Source organism: Psammomys obesus, unplaced genomic scaffold (genome assembly GCF_907164565.1).
Source record: "Psammomys obesus unplaced genomic scaffold, mPsaObe1.curated_primary_1811, whole genome shotgun sequence".
Taxonomy (NCBI): Eukaryota; Metazoa; Chordata; class Mammalia; order Rodentia; family Muridae; genus Psammomys; species Psammomys obesus.
The window spans coordinates 38,449,842-38,467,843 of NW_026596079.1; the positions used below are offsets into that span (position 1 = coordinate 38,449,842).

At 39.3% G+C, this 18,002-nt stretch overlaps 1 protein-coding gene and 1 non-coding gene across 14 annotated transcripts in view; one reads left to right on the top strand and one right to left on the bottom strand.

The window, feature by feature from the left end:
- Positions 1–18,002, bottom strand: part of Rims2 (regulating synaptic membrane exocytosis 2) — a 483,148-nt gene that overhangs the window by 433,279 nt on the left and 31,867 nt on the right. The gene's annotated exons all lie outside the window — the stretch shown is intronic.
- Positions 15,833–15,934, top strand: LOC129690932 (U6 spliceosomal RNA). The gene has a single exon (XR_008722385.1). It is a non-coding gene; the product is annotated as a U6 spliceosomal RNA (small nuclear RNA).

Here is an 18,002-nt window from a genome sequence, read left to right on the forward strand (position 1 = left end):
GAAGATAAACACAGCCAAAGCCAGCAAAACAAGTAGAACCTGAAACAAGGGGCTAAGCAGACCAGAGCCAGAAGGAGAAGCAGAAACAGCACACAAAAGGAAACATGGTCAGCAGCAAATAAATGTGCACTGCCAGAATGCAAACAGCCGGGGGGCACTGGGCAGCCTTGTGCATGAGAACAAAAAGCATGACATGTCTTGTCATGTGTTCTGAGGCCAGAAGAGAGCTAGAACTTCAAATGCAGCTGAGACTCACTGTCGCCAAAAGCATATATAGTCATTGTTTCTTAGTGCTCTGCTAAGGAGCACTCCTTTCCTACCAAAAATTTTGACCTATTTTTATTAAAATGCTCAGTTGAGAATATACATTCCTTATCTGTTTGATTTTTTCCACTCTCATATTTATAATTTCATTTAATATTGTCCTCATTATTTTTTTTACATTTTTTTAAATTATTATTAGTTTTTCACACTTTATTCACTTTGTATCCCCCCATAAGTCCCTCCCTCCTTCCCCTCCCGATCCCACCCTCCCTCCCCCTTCTCCACGCATGCTCCTCCCCAAGTCCACTGATGGGGGAGGTCCTCCTCTCCTTCCTTCTGATCCTAGTCTGTTAGGTCTCATCAGGACTGGCTGCATTGTCTTCCTCTGTGGTCTGGTAAGGCTGCTCTCCCCTCAGGGGGAAGTGATCAAAGAGCATGGCCTCATTATTTTATAATGGCTCCTTGGTTTCTTTAACGCTTCACGCATTCAACTGCCTTTGGGAAGAAACTATGCTCTTCATGAAAAAAATATTAAGATTCATATTACAAGACATGGAAAAACACTTAGCATGTAAAACTGCTCTTGTAGAAAACCTGACTTTGGTTCCCAGCACCTGGATCATGTAGATCACAACAGCATGTAACTCCGGTTCCAGGAATCTAGGACTCCAAAGATACACACATGGAACACATAAACCCACACAGACACAGCATATACATACATGTACATATGCATCACATACATATATGTATATATCATATACATATATACATCAGATATGAATACATATAGATATACATCATATACATATCATATACATATCCATATGCATATACAGATACATCATATCTATACACATCCTATATATACACATTATCTATGTACATATACATATAAATCATACACATATACATAAAAATTCAATCTTTTTAAATTCATATTAAGTGAAATTTACCTTTTTACCTTTCTTATTTTTGTAGCAAAACTTATTCCAGTGGAATTCAAAAAAATTAGTAATATAAAACCTATTACCAAATAGGTACCAATTGCAAAATAATTAAGCTATGTACTTAAAAATTATTAAATAAGATATTTTCCAATATAAAAGGAAAAATATATTTTCCTTTTTATTTTTTGAGTTTTTACAAACAAGAATTAATTACATAAAAAATTTAAGTTCACATTGAAGGCACATATGAATTCATCAGAATCAGTCATTTACGGGGGGCGGAGCCAAGATGGCGACTAGCACACACAGTTTCCAAGCTGTGGAAGAGAAAAAGTTCTGAGTTGATGAGTGGAAGAACTTCTGAAGCCAGGGAAACAACGGAGAGACTTTCTAAACAACAGGGAACATCACAGGAGGTGAAAACCTTGGTCTCGGGTCACCCAGGGACTTGTTTGGGGAAGGTGAGAAACGATCCCTTGATCTCTCGGCACTCCCCTCCCCAGACCTCCCTCCTCCTCGGCACAGCGGACTCGCCTTTCTCAGCCCAGACCTAACTGCCTGGGGCCTGCAGCCACTGAGGCTGAGCCCCAAGTCCTTAATCGGCAAAGGCCAGCAGTACTGTGTCTCGGAGCCCCAGATTCACGCGCGGCAGCTGCACCATCCTCCCAGGGCCCGAGTCTGCTAGACGCCATACTAGCTCCGCAGGATCGCTATCACTGACGGTACGGCCCGCCCAATACCACAGTGACAGAGAATACGCTATATACTCACCAAAACCAGACAGAAACGCCATACAAGCTAGACACACCAGGCGCTGGGCCTCCGAAGCTTGGAGAGCACAGTAAAGAGACCCCAGGACTTCCCAGAAAGCATCTGGACTAGCAACCCAGTCTCCAGTTACAGCGGGACTTTCTAACCTGGCGGCGGAGCAGCACTGAGCTGGCGGGGCACATCAGCCCTCCAGTTTAAGACTAACCAGGGCCAAACCAGAGAACAGAAAGGCTGGTTACCCCGATTCCCACTGACGTGACCACCCTGAAATCTCCAGCTGCAGCAAGACCTCATAACCTGGCAGTGACAGCAGCACGGAACTGGTGGAGCACATCAAAGAAGCAGGACCAAACCAGAGAGCAGACAGCCCAGATACGCCGATCTCTGCCAAGTGTCCTGCCTGTAAGTGAGTGCACCCTTGAGAATCTGCAGCTCCACTGATCCTGGCTTCTTCTAAAACAGAAGCCAGGCATCGAACCCCCTCCCACCCATATACCCACTTTGGGAAACAGAGGGGCACTTGGAACATTGAAGTTCCTGCTCTGTGGGTCTAATTGAGGAGTTAAGGCAGTTAATGCCAGAAATTGCGCTGCGATCATCACTAGCGCCTGCGACATATACATTGCAGAGCCCCTCCCACACACTCAAGGGTTCAACATTAGCCATCACTCTGTCCCTCGAGACACACGCCCACACCCACTTACACACACACACACACACACACACATATACACACACACGCACGCACGCTTGCATTTGCCTCTGTTTGCGCCTGCGTACTTTCCTCCCACAGGTACAGCTAGTCCTCAGCATACGCTAAGGACACGGGACCTCTCTCAACTTCCTGAAGAATTCTCCAGACTCGAGAGAGAGACAGTACCAGTCTGATCGGCTGAATCCAAAAACAAACAGGGAAGGTCTCAGATAAGCCAATGGCCAGGGGTAGGCGAAAGAACATTTCCAACATAAATCAGGACATCATGACTTCACCAGCAAACCCCAAAATCGATGGATATTCCAATTCATCAGAAGCACAGGAAAATGACCTTAAAGCCATGCTTGCTCAATTATTTGAGGCTCATAAGGAGGAAATGAACAAATCTTTCAAAGAGATGGCCAGTCAATTGGAGGTAAAGAAAGAAGAAATAGACAAAACCCTTAAAGAAACACAGGCAAACATAGCCAAACAAATAGAGGCACAAGTAGAGAAGAAATTAGTGGCATACAAAAAGGAAATGAACAAAGAAATAGAGTCCATCGTAGAGAGACAGGAATCCAAATTCAAACACATAAAAGAAATGGTGCAAGGCATGAAAACAGAATTAGAATCAATAAAGAAAACACAAAGTGAGAAAACTCTTGAGCTGGAGAACTTGGAGAAAAGATCAGGAACCACAAAAGTAAGCATCACCAACAGAATACAAGAGATGGAAGAGAGAATCTCTGGAGCTGAAGACACACTTGCAGAAATTGATACTTCTCTCAAAGAAAAAGTAAAATCAGAAAAATTCCAATCACAAAATATCCAAGAAATCAAGGATGCTATGAAAAGACAAAATCTAAGAATAATAGGAATTGATGAAAAAGAAGACTCCAGGCTCCAAGGTCCAGAAAATATTTTCAAAAAAATCATAGAAGAAAATTTTCCCAACTTAAAGAAAGAGATGTCCATAAATATACAAGAGGCCTACAGAACACCAAATAGACTAGACCAGAAAAGAAACACATCACGTCACATCATAGTCAAAACACTAAATCTACAGAACAAAGAAAAGATATTAAAAGCAGCAAGGGAAAAAGGCCAAGTAACATATGAAGGTAGACCTATCAGAATCACACCAGACTTCTCACCAGAAACTATGAAAGCCAGAAGGGCCTGGGCAAGCATCATGGAGACTCTAAGAGATCACAAATGTCAACCCAGACTACTATACCCTGCAAAGCTTTCAATCAACATAGATGGAGAAAACAAAATATTCCATGACAAAACTAAATTTACGCAATATCTATACAGCAAACCAACCCTACAGAAGATACTAGAAGGAAAACTCCAATCCAACGAAAACGAATTCACCCAAGAAAACAGGGCATACAGATAATGTCCCAACAAAAATGAAAAGAAAACAAACAATGAAACAAGGTAAGATCATCGACTCCATTACACAAGGAACTAACATGCATTGGTCAATATTATCTATCAATATTAATGGACTCAACTCACCAATAAAAAGACACAGGCTAACAGAATGGTTACGGAAACAGGACCCAACATTCTGTTGCATCCAAGAAACACACCTATGCAACAAAGATAAACACTACCTCAGAGTAAAGGGCTGGAAAAATGTTTTTCAAGCAAATGGTTCCAGAAAACAAGCTGGAGTAGCCATCCTAATATCTAATAAAATAGACTTTCAACCGAAGTTAATCAAAAAAGATAAGGAGGGCCACTATATTCTCATCAAAGGAAAAATCCAACAAGAGGACATCACAATTTTGAATATCTATGCCCCAAATACAAGAGCACCTACATTCGTAAATGAAACAATATTAAAGCTTAAATCATACATTGATCCTAATACCTTAATAGTGGGAGACTTCAACACCCCACTCTCATCAAGGGACAGATCAACCACACAGACACCAAATAGGGAAATGAAAGCACTCACAGAATCCCTAAATCAAATGGACCTAATAGATGTCTACAGATCTTTTCACCCAAACTCAAAAGAGTACACCTTCTTTTCAGCACCGCATGGAACCTTCTCCAAAATAGACCATATAGTTGGTCACAAAGCAAGCCTCAACAGATACAAAAGGATTGAAATAATCCCTTGTATACTATCTGACCACCATGGACTAAAGCTGGACATCAACAACAACAGAAACAACAAAAAGCCGACACGCACATGGAAACTGAACAACTTACTACTCAATGACAGCTGGGTCAAGGAAGAAATAAAGAAAGAAATTAAAGACTTCCTAGAATTCAATGAAAATGAAGGCACAACATACCCAAATTTATGGGACACATTGAAAGCAGTGCTCAGAGGAAAATTTATAGCACTAAGTGCCTACAAGAAGAAATCTGTAACATCACATACAAACAACTTAATGGCCCAACTGAAAAACCTAGAAAAAAAAGAAGCAGATACACCCAAGAGGAGCAGACGGCTGGAAATAATCAAACTAAGGGCAGAAATCAATCAATTAGAAACAAATAAAATTATCCAAAGAATCAATGAAACAAAAAGCTGGTTCTTTGAGAAAATCAACAAGATAGACAAACCCTTAGCCAAACTAACTAAAAAGCAGAGAGAAACCATACAAATCAGCAAAATCAGAAAGGAAAATGGGGACATAACTACAGACACTGAGGAAATCCAAACTATTATTAGGTCATACTACAAAAGCCTATATGGCACAAAATTTGAAAATCTAAATGAAATGGATAACTTTCTTGACAGATTCCATCTACCAAAATTAAGTCAAGATCAGGTAGAAAGACTGAATAGTCCTATATCTCCCAAGGAAATAGAAGCAGTCATTAACAGTCTCCCCTCCAAAAAAAGCCCTGGACCAGATGGCTTCAGCGCAGAATTCTACAAGACCTTCAAAGAAGTACTAACACCAATTCTCCACAAACTATTCCATAAAATAGAAACAGAAGGAACACTACCAAACTCATTCTATGAAGCCACAGTCACTTTGATACCTAAACCACACAAAGATCCAACAAAAAAAGAGAACTTCAGACCTATCTCTCTTATGAACATTGATGCAAAAATACTCAATAAAATACTTGCAAACCGAATCCAAGAACACATCAAAGATATCATCCACCATGACCAAGTAGGCTTCATCCCAGGAATGCAAGGGTGGTTCAACATACGGAAATCCATCAATGTAATCCACCACATAAACAAAATGAAGGAGAAAAACCACATGATCATCTCCTTAGATGCTGAAAAAGCATTTGACAAAGTCCAGCACCCATTTATGTTTAAAGTCTTGGAGTTATCAGGGATACAAGGCACATACCTAAAGATAGTAAAGGCAATATACAGCAAGCCTATAGCCAACATCAAACTCAATGGAGAGAAACTTAAATCAATCCCACTGAAATCAGGGACAAGACAAGGCTGCCCACTCTCTCCATATCTCTTTAACATTGTACTTGAAGTCCTAGCCAGAGCAATAAGACAACTAAAGGAGATCAAGGGGATACAAATCGGAAAGGAAGAGGTCAAAGTGTCACTATTTGCAGATGATATGATAGTATACATGAGCGACCCCAAAGATTCAACCAGAGAACTTCTTCAGCTGATAAACACCTTCAGCAAAGTGGCAGGATACAAAATCAACTCAAAAAAATCAGAGGCCCTCTTGTATACCAAAGACAAAAAGGCTGAGAAAGAAATTAGGGAAACAACACCCTTCACAATAGCCACTAACAACATAAAGTACCTTGGTGTGACTCTAACCAAGCAAGTGAAAGACCTATTTGAGAAAAACTTCAAGTCTTTGAAGAAAGAAATTGAAGAAGATCTCAGAAGATGGAAAGATCTCCCGTGCTCATGGATTGGTAGGATTAACATTGTGAAAATGGCCATCCTGCCAAAAGCAATCTACAGATTCAATGCAATTCCCATCAAAATACCAACTCAATTCTTTACAGACCTTGAAAAAAAGATTCTCAGCTTCATATGGAGAAACAAAAAACCCAGAATCTCCAAAACGATCCTGTACAACAACAGATCATCTGGAGGTATCTCCATTCCCGATCTCAAGCTGTACTACAGGGCAACAGTAATAAAAACTGCATGGTATTGGCATAGAAACAGAAAGGAGGATCAATGGAATCGCATAGAAGACCCAGAAATAAACCCACACACCTATGAATTCTCAATATTTGACAAAGAAGCCAAATCCATTCAATGGAAAAAAGACAGCATCTTCAACAAATGGTGCTGGACCAACTGGATGTCTACATGCAGAAAAATGAAAATAGATCCATATCTATCACCCTGCACAAAACTAAAGTCCAAGTGGATCAAGGACCTCAACATAAAACCAGATACTCTAAATCAGCTGGAAAAAAAAGTGGGAAACAGCCTAGAATTCATTGGCACAGGAGACAACTTCCTGAACAGAACACCAACAGCACAGGCTCTAAGAGCAACAATCAATAAATGGGACCTCATGAAACTGAAAAGCTTCTGTAAAGCAAAAGACACTGTCATCAAAACAAATAGACAGCCTACAGATTGGGAAAGAATCTTCACCAACCCTTTATCTGACAGAGGGCTAATATCAAGTATATATAAAGAACTAAAGAAGCAGAAAAGCAACAAACCAAGTAATCTACTTAAAAAATGGGGAACAGAGCTAAACAGAGAATTCTCGAAAGAGGAACGTCGAATGGCAGAGAAACACTTAAAGAAATGCTCAACCTCATTAGCCATTAGGGAAATGCAAATCAAAACGACCCTGAGATATCACCTTACACCCATCAGAATGGCCAAGATGAAAAACTCAAGTGATAGCACATGCTGGAGAGGTTGTGGAGAAAAGGGAACCCTCCTCCATTGCTGGTGGGAATGTAAACTGGTTCAACCACTCTGGAAGTCAATCTGGCGCTTTCTCAGACAACTAGGAGTAGTGCTACCTCAAGACCCAGCTATACCACTCCTAGGTATATACCCAAAATTTGCTCAAGTACACAACAAGGACATTTGTTCAACCATGTTCATAGCAGCTTTATTTGTAATAGCCAGAACTTGGAAACAACCCAGATGTCCATCAACGGAGGAATGGATACAGAAACTGTGGTATTTTTACACAATGGAATACTACTCAGCAATCAAAAAGGAAGAAATCATGAAATTTGCAGGCAAGTGGTGGGATCTAGAAAAGATCATTCTGAGTGAAGTATCCCAGAAGGAGAAAGACAAACTTGGTATATACTCGCTTATATAGACCTACAAGACATGATAAACATAATGAAATCTACACACCTAAAGAAGATAATCAAGAAAGTGGACACAGGCGAAGGTGATTAATCCTCATTTAGAAAGACAAATGGGATGTGCATTGAACTTATGACAGGAGTCTATCACAAAAGGCATCTGAAAGACTACCTAGCAGTGTTTCAAAGCAGACACTAAGACTCATAACCAAACCCTCGGCAGAGTGCAGGGAATCATATGAAAGAAGGGAAGTTAGTATGATATGGAAAGGATAGGAGCTCCACAAGGACCAAATATATCTGGGCACAGGGTCTTTTCTGAGACTGACACTCAACCAAGGACCATCTATGGATATAACCTAGAACTTCTGCTCGGATGTGGCCTGTGGTAGCTCAGTAACCAAGTAGTTTTCCAAAGTAAGGGGAACACGGACTATTTCTAATAGGATCTCAAGGGCAGGCTGTTTGACCCCCACCCCAGGGGAGGAGCAGTCTGTTAGGCCACAGAGGAGGACTTTGCAGCCAGCCCTGAAGATACCTGATAAAACAGGGTCAGATGAAAGGGGAGGAGGTCCTCCCCTATCAGGGGACTTGGAAAGGGGCAGGGAGGAGACCAGGGAGGGAGTGTGGGGTTGGGGAGGGAATGAGGGAGCGGGATACAGCTGGGACACAGAGTTAACAAAATGTAACTAAAAAGAAAAATAAAATAAAATAAAAAAAAAAAAGAAAACAAGGTTCTATGACAAAAAAAAAAAAAAAAAAAAGAATCAGTCATTTACAAGCTAATTTAAATTATTCAAATGCACCACAAAGAAAGGCCTATATAGTATTGATTTGCTGTAACCTTAGTTGACACAGACCTAAATTAAGTGGTGCTGTAATAAAGTAGTACTTACAGTTAAATAATTTTAATAATAAATCAACAGTTTATAAACAAATTCAATTAGATAATTAAATATTTCATAAAACTTACAAAGCATCAAAAATACAAAAAAAAAATTAAAAGTAAAAAATTGCCCATAATCAACTGATTTATTATTGAAGTAACACATAAGTTAATGAGGAGGAAGAGGAGGATCATGGTGCTGATCATGATGATCATGACAAAATAGGTTAAGATTCCAAAGAATTATTCAGAAAAAAAAATTATATATATATATATATATATATATATATATATATATATATAGGAACACATTCCCTACAGCCCAATAATGTACAACTATGTATTTTGAAATGTACAGCTCAGGATTAGAAAAATAACCTAGTGTGATGGTCTGAATGAGAATGGCCCCATAGACTTTGTTAGAAAAGGTCATTAGGGACAGTCTTTCAGATTTCAAAAGACTTCAGCCATTCCCAGTGAGTTCTCTCTGCTTCCTACGCAAGCATGGATCAAGATGTGAGCTCTCAGCCATTCCTGCAAAGATGCCTTTGCTCTGCCATCATGGACTTTAACTTTCTAAAACCATATATCCAATTAAATATTGTGCTTTACAAAGTTTCCTCGGTCCTGGTGGGTTGTCACAGTAATAGAAAAGTAACTAACATACCTAGTATGCATGAATGAATTGAGGGAGAGAGGAGAGGTAGGAAGAAGGAAGAAATTATCAATAGGAGAACAGCTGAGCAAAAACAGCAGCAACAAACACAACAAAACCCTCCATGTTATTCTCACAATAACAGAAAATAAAGAGGGATGGAAGGAAAAAGGAATGGAGAGAGGGAGGGACTAAGGAAAAGAAGGAAGATAGATTGATTTTCTAGTGAGATGCAGGGTGAGAGGAGAAAGTCCTCATTTCTTCTAAGATTATACCATAAATAAATGTCATGCTAGTTAGAGAGCTGGGTTAAGACCCACTAAGGTTGACAGGTATCATGTTTCTTATACTGAGATAGTCCACAACCCTTCAAGAATAACCTACCTTCTAAGTACACAAAATTATAAATTTTTCCTATTGATATACACCATATCTAAGCCTACAAAGAAGCAACTACTCAGATCTCTAACCTCTCCTTACCCAATTGGTTTTCTTCCCCAATTCATGAGTCTATCCATATGAACCTTAAACATTCTTAACCCTTTAAATTTTGAACACAAAGGGTCCAGAGTTATTATTTAAACATTCGGTTCATGAAGCTGTATCTATGAATGCAACCAACCAAAAATTGTTCTTCCTTCTCTCTAAAAATAAAAATAAAGATAACTTATGGAACATTCTATATTGCATAAAGTTGCTACATACTGTGAATTCACAAATATTGAACCACTTCCTAGGAGCAAGCAATCATTCAAGCAACAGAAGCTTCCTTCTAGCTTCTGTCCACAACATCTTCATCAGCCATCAATTCACAAATTCATTTCATATCTATTTACTAAACATGTGGATCATCTACACAGGCACAAGAGTTGTACTGAAACCAAGATGAGCACCATGCCTACTTTCATGGGGCTTACAGAGAAGTGGAAAATTTGTGATTATAAAATGCATTTGAGTTAGAAGATTATAAAATACAGTATATAAAAAAGGTTTAATGTGGTGGACAATAGGAACAATAAACAATAAACAAGTTCCTGAAGGAAGTGATAACTAACATTCGAGACTGAAACAGGAGTTTGCAACAATTTTCAGTACATTCAGTCAAACACTCAAGTATTCGGTAGATGTTAGTTGAACACTAATTATGGTACAGCATTCTGTGTTAAAAATCAAGGAACCGTACAAACAAGACAGACTCTGTTCTTATGTAGCTTGAACTCTAGTAGAATTTGCAAAACAGGAAAATAGTTTTTATTCCTTCTTATTACTCCTAGGTAGAAAGGAGCAGACATGTCACTCTATGGCTTGAGACAACTGGTCTTGTAACTGGTCTTGAGACTATGACGCTTCAGCATTTGAGGTGGCATGCTTAGGTGAAAAAAACAAACAAACAACAACAAAAAAAAAAAACCCTGCATCTGAGCAGGAAATCAGTGATTCTCTTTGAACATATATAGATACTTTGATTTCTATTCCTTAATTATTTACAAAATACTTCTTTGGCTTCAAGCATCCTGACATTTACATAATGACTCTATTAAAACCTTATTTTCTTTAATCCTATATCCATTAGAGGTAAGTCTTACCTTCAAAATACCTTCTATATCCTAAGGAAGGTAAATCAAATAGAAAAATTCTGGGGCTACAGGAAAAGCTCAGTGGTTAAAAGCACATACTGCTCTTGCAGAGCCCTGAGTTCAGTTCCTAGCACCCACATCAGGTGGCTTATAGCCACCTATACCTCCAGCTCCAACGGATCCAGGACCCTCTCCTTTATGGCCATCTGCACTCACACATACACAGACCTACTCACAGACATCCACACATATATAGAATTTTAAAACAATGAACTTTCAACTAGTAAATAAAATAAATTCCACAGAAAAGCTTTACATATTAGACTATTTCTAATGTTTTTATTGAAAATATATCCAATGAATCAAATTTTTAAAGAATTATGTGAGATATACATAAATATATAAACTGCATTATATAACTAACAAGTTGCTTTTTTCATATAAAATTAAATATACAAAGCTTGAGAACACTTTAAAACTTCCCAAACAGATTTGTTTTTATAAGCTTATTTACTTAAGGTCTCCATAACTTGGCTACTCAATATACAACTAGCAAATAATCTCGCCTAACATAAACAGTATACTTGATTATTTCACAATTAAAGCTGATTATACTGTTGGCCTCTAACAGTATAACAGTATAATCACTTTTCACAATGTTTGATATAGAACATTCTGTTGCTAAGCAGCATAGTCAAAAATGTTTACTTAGTGTGTGTGTGCGCGTGTGTGTGCGTGTGTGTGTGTAATTATGTCCTTTAGAGAAACTCTCTGCTCCATGCCATGTTCTTGTACTAAGACTGTCAGTGTGTGTGTGTGTGTGTGTGTGTGTGTGTGTGTGTGTGTGTAATTATGTCCTTTAGAGAAACCCTCTGCTCCATGCCATGTTCTTGTACTAAGACTGTCAATGGACCTCGGCAGGTGAGTAAACGTAGAATCATTATGTTCTTGCATACCAAGGCTAGTCTGAGGTTAGGCACAATGGAAGCATTAAAAAAAAGTAGGGGGGAAGGGTTCTGGATGTATATGGCACAGCCAGTGAAAGCACAGAGGTAATCAGACAGAGGCAGCCTGGATTTTAATTCTTGGCTCTTGTCACTAACTAGCTAAATGTTCAAGCACATCACTTAACCTTTTGTATCCTAATTTCCTCATCTCTTCAGTGTGGTTACTGGGGCTAGAGCACAGCTAAGTCAGTGAAGTGCTTGGTGTGAAAACATGAAGTCTTGAGTTTGGATCCTACCATCAAAGTGAAAGCTAGACACAGTGGTGCCCAACTGTGACCCCAGAGTGGTAGTAGAATCACATGGTTCCTCATGGGCTCTCTGGTCAACCAGTCTAGACAAAATACCCAGTTCCAAGTGCAGTAAGAGATAACCTCTCAAAAGATAAGGTGCAGAGTGATAAAGGAAGGCAGCCGAGGTACTGGCCTCTAACACCCACACACAGACATGCAAAGGCAGGTGTGTGTGTATATATATACACCCACACATATACACACAAGAAAAACTATTTGCTAACCTACAATGAGAGAAATAGAGCCACTATCTTCAGTGGTGTAGCCACTGGTGAAACCCCATACATCAGTGCTTATTTCCCCACCCAACTCATGCAGATGTCCCTGGTTAAACCCAAAATATCACAAAATGAAACAAACAAACAAACAAAAAACACAAATTGGGGGACATTGTGGTGGCATCATAAGGTTAAGAGAAGGATAAGGTGAACTAGAGAGATGGCTCAGTGTTTAAGAGCACTGTCTGCTCTTCCAAAGGACCCGGGTTCAATTCCTAGCACCTATATGGCAGCTCACAACTGTCTATACCACCAATTCCAAGGGATTTGACACCTTCACATATAAAATAAAATTAAATAAATTACTAAGAGAGGGATAAGAAAATGGGAATGTGATCAGAATATATTATATACATGTATGAAATTGTTAAAGAATAATTTTAATTCCATCTTTAAGTAACATCAAAAATTAAATACTAAAGAATAAACTGGGAGCATGGGAGGGCTAATGAAATGGCTCAGTGGTTAATAGCACTTGTTGCTCTTGCAGAAGAACAAGGTTTAGTTTATAACACCCACACCAGGGATCTCACAATCATCTGAGAGTATAGTTCCAGAGCATCTAACAGCCTCTTCTAGCCTCTGCAGACACTACAGCAGAGCCTGCAGGCAAAATGATCATATACATAAAATAAAATAAATACATTTTTTAAAAAAAGAATCATAAACTTAGGCTGGCAAAATGGTTCAGAGGGTAAAGAGACTGTCACACAATCTTGCTGCCCTGAGTCAGATAGCAGCAAGCCACAGGGCAAGTCTCAAAAGTTGTCCTTAGATCTCCACATGTATACCATGGGCACACACACACCCAATGATAAAAATATTACAATTAATATAACAAAATAAAAATGTAAGACTTCCACACTACACTACCATTGCTGGAAGTAATTAAAGAACTAAATAAATGAAAAAGCATTTATGCCAATGTGCTTTAGAAGTTTAGAAGTTTAAAAGTGAACAAGCTTGCTCCTTTTTTCAAGATTGTTTGTCTATTCTGCATTCTTTATTGTCAAGGACTATATTACAACGAATGTACTTGATAGCTGCTGTTTAGAATTTGCTTTCTAGTGACCACTCAACCAACAGCACTGATAGCTGGCCATGGTGGCACATGCCTTTAAGCACAGCACTCAGGAAGCACAAGTAAGCAGGTATCTGTAAACTGATACTTTACCACTAAGATGACAAATTGCTCTACAGAGCCAATATAATCATTTTAAATATATTGTTTGTTAAATATTAATATGATAATCCCTATGAAAACTAAGAAAATAGAAAAATCAAAAGAACCTTGAAAAAGGAAGAAGCTTCATTTCCTAAGTTCAAACTTACTACAAAATTATCAAAACTGTGGTTTTGGCTTAAAGAGAGATACCTAGATCAACAGAAAAGAACTTAAGTCCAGAAATAAAACTTTCTGTCAATGATTAATTGATTTTTGACAAGGATGACAACACAATTCAGAACAATACTATTCTTAACAAATTAGCGCTGGAGAAACTCTAAATCCACATGTAGCAACAGCAGCCAAGATGGAGACCTTTCTCACATAGCATAAACTTAACTCAAAATAGATCAAAGGCATAAAGTCAAAGGCAAAACTGTTGGACAAAACACACAGTAATTTTCAATATGTTGTTTAGGCAATGGTTTGCTTAGATGTGGCACTAAAGTATAAACAGCAAAAGAAAAATTACACTGCACTCCATCCAAATTAAAACTCTGTGGTGACAGATATGGGATACTTAAACATGAGTTGTTCATCATGGATGCCACAGAGTCCAAAACAGTTTAATAAGCTATCACTCACAACAACTAGAAGGTAAGAGCCTATTGGATTGCAGGGCATAAAGAAATCAACCCAGAATTAAGCTGAAAGCTTACTCCTTACTGGATAGCATTCAGTGTCAAGAATACTAACTATTCAGGTGGCTGGAGAAGAAAAATCATTAACACTCATACACAATTATGACTCCAGATAACTACTACCAACTTGTCAGGCAAGATAGACTCACTAGACCAATAGTGGCACAGCTGTTTGGAAAGTAACTATATCTGGTTGGACTTTAATCTACTCCACTGGGGGAAAAAATTCACACTTGGTACTATAAACCTAGTCAAAAATACAGCGTATAGGAGGTCAGAAGCCCTAAGTCGTAACCAGCCATTGTTATTTTGGAAAAGTACATGGTGTCTAACTACCTTCTAAATATCTGTGTTTATAACCATAGATGGTACTGTACTTAATCTTGATTAGAGAAGCTTCTGTTTGTAGTGAGTAATGTGGAGGCTCATTAAAGTGGTCAAAGTGGTCAGAAAAATTAACCTCAGCCCTAAAGATGGCATCTATATTATCCTCTCCAAGACTCAACAGAAGGAGCAGACAGAATTAAGGAGTAATTAATGGCAAGGAATACTATTTAAATGACCGGGTGTGGTGCATGCCTTTGATCACAGCACTGAGAGACAGAGGCAGAGAGACCTCTGTTGAGTTTGAGGCTAGCACACTATACATAATGAGTTTCAGGAAAGCCAGGGCTACATAGAGAGACCCTGTCTCAAAAAAAAAAAAAAAAAAAAAAAAGCTAGCTTCTAGACAGGACAAAACTATTATATGCTCATGCAGGTAACCCTAATTAAATGTAAAACAATGAGAAATGAGAAAACAAAAAAAGAAAGAAAAGACATAAAAGCAGCAAAGAGACTTATTGGGGAAAAGATGAAATGCGGCTGAGAGAAGTAGATTAGAGAAAACATGGGAGCAGGGGAATTGCAATCATAGTACATGAGATACTAATATTTATAAAACTGTGAGAGAATAAATTAAAAGAACAGGAAAACACAAAATAAATTGTTAATGCATTAGAATTTACGAAAAATTCAACAGCAGCAAACTTGAGTCATGAACAAGAATATGATCAGTGAAATGGCTCAGCAAATGAAGGTGGTTGCTGCAAAGTCTGACAGCCCGAGTTTGGTCCCCAGACCCTATGTGATAAAGAGAACCGACTCATGAAAGCTGTTCTCTGATATGGCATGTGATAATGCATGCCATGACACGTATGCATATGGACACGCACACTTCCGTGCACATGCACACAAAGACACACAAATGTGAGTGTTAAAATGCACAGATAACTAACTATGGGATAAAACAGAGTAAGTCTACTAATAAAGGACGTGAATACTGTGCTCACTTCAGCAGCACATAGACTAAAATTGCAACAATACAGAGAAGATTGGCCCCTGAGCAAGGATGACAGTCAAATCTGTGAAGTGTTCCATATGTTGGGCAGTACAGCGCTAAACAGAGAACTCTCTGTAGAGATATCGAACGGCAGAGAAGCACTTAAAGAAATGTTCAACGTCTTAGCCATCAGGGAGATGCAAATCAAAATGATCCTGAGATTTCACCTTACACCCATCAGAATAGCTAAGATCAAAAGTGACAGATCAAACTCAAGTGACAGCACATGCTGGAGAGGATGTGGAGAAAGAAGAACCCTCCTCCATTGCTGGTGGGAATGTAAAGTTGTACAACCACTTTGGAAATCAATCTGGCGCTTTCTCAATTAGGAATAGTGCTACCTCAAGATCCAGCTATACCACTCTTAAGCATACAGCCAAAAGATACTCAAGTACACAACAAGGACATTTGCTCAATCATGTTCATAGCAGCTTTTTCGTAATAGCCAGAACCTGGAAACAACCCAGATGTCCCTCAACGGAGAAATGGATACAGAAATTGTGGTACATTTACACAATGGAATACTACTCAGCAATTTAAAACAAGGAAATCATGAAATTCGCAGGCAAATAGTGGGAACTAAAAAAAGATCATCCTGAGTGAGGTATCCCAGAAGCAGAAAGACACACATGGTATATACTCACTTATAAGTGGATATTAGACATTTAATATAGGATAAACATACTAAAATCTGTACACCTAAAGAAGCTAAGCAAGAAGGAGGATCCTGGATAAGATGATCAATCCTCACTCAGAAAGGCAAATGGGATAGACATCGGAAGAGAAAGAAAACATGGAACAGGACAGGAGCCTACCACAGATGGACTCTGAAAGATTCTACCCAGCAGGGTATCAAAGCAAATGCTGAGACTCATAGCCAAACTTTGGGCAGAGTGCAGGGAATCTTATGAAAGAAGGGGGAGATAGAAAGGCCAGGAGGGGACAGGAGTTCCACAAGGAGAACAACAGAACCAAAATATCTGGGCCCAGGGGTCTTTTCTGAGACTGATACTCAAATAAAGGACCCAGTGTCCAAGTGGGTTCCCTAGTAATGGGAACAGGGACTGTCTCTGACATGAACTCAGCTGGCTCTTTGATCACCCCCCCTGAGGTGGGGGGAAGGGCAGCCTTACCAGGCCACAGAGGAGGACAAAGCAGACTTGATAGGCTAGGATCAGATGAAAGGGAGAAGGACCTCCCCTATCAGTGGACTGGGGGAAGGGCATAGGGAAAGAAGAGGGAGGGAGGATAGAATTGGGAGAGGTCAAGGAAGAGGACCACAGCTGGGATACAAAGTGAATAAACTGTAATTAATAAAAAAATAATTTTTTAAAAGGATGTGAATACAAAACACATAACTCTCAAAGCTCAATAAGAAATAACTGCTGAGTTGTGCCTCCCACTGAATCTCTATCTTCCCATCAAAGCCCCTGGATCACTAGGGCCCATGTGCATCCTTTGGTCCACCTCTACATCACCAATACTGAAGTCTTTTAGGCTTGCTGCTATAAAAACTCAGTTCAATGGAAACTCCCAGGAATGTATGAGGGTGACCTTAGCTAAGACTCTAATAATGGGACATATGGAGCCTGACCCAGACATCTCCTGCAACAAGGCAAGAATTCTAGTAGAAGGACTGGGACACCAACCAAGCCACAAAATCTTCAAGCTACAGTTTGTCCTGACTACAAGAGTGCTGGAATAAAGATGGTACAGAAATTGTGGAAGGGGCCAAACAATGACTAGTGCAGCTTGAGACTCCTGCCACAAGGGAGCCCACCCCTGACCCTGCCTAGAGGGCCAAAAACAAGAGGTTGAATGGCCCAGAGCCCTAGGATAAAACCAAACACACTACAATGATCCCTAAGGCTACTTTACTATACTCGTAGGCTGGAACCCTTCATAACCATCATCAGAGAGGCTGCTTCCAAAAACTGACGGAAACAAACACAGAGACCCACAGCCAAATATTAGGAGGAGTTTTGGAACCCTTCAAAAGGCAGGAAGGTGGGGGATGAATTTTAAGAGCCAGAAATGGTCAAGGACACCACAAGAAAACCACACAATCAATTAAACAGGGCTCACAGGGGCTCCCAGCCTATATGGGTCTGA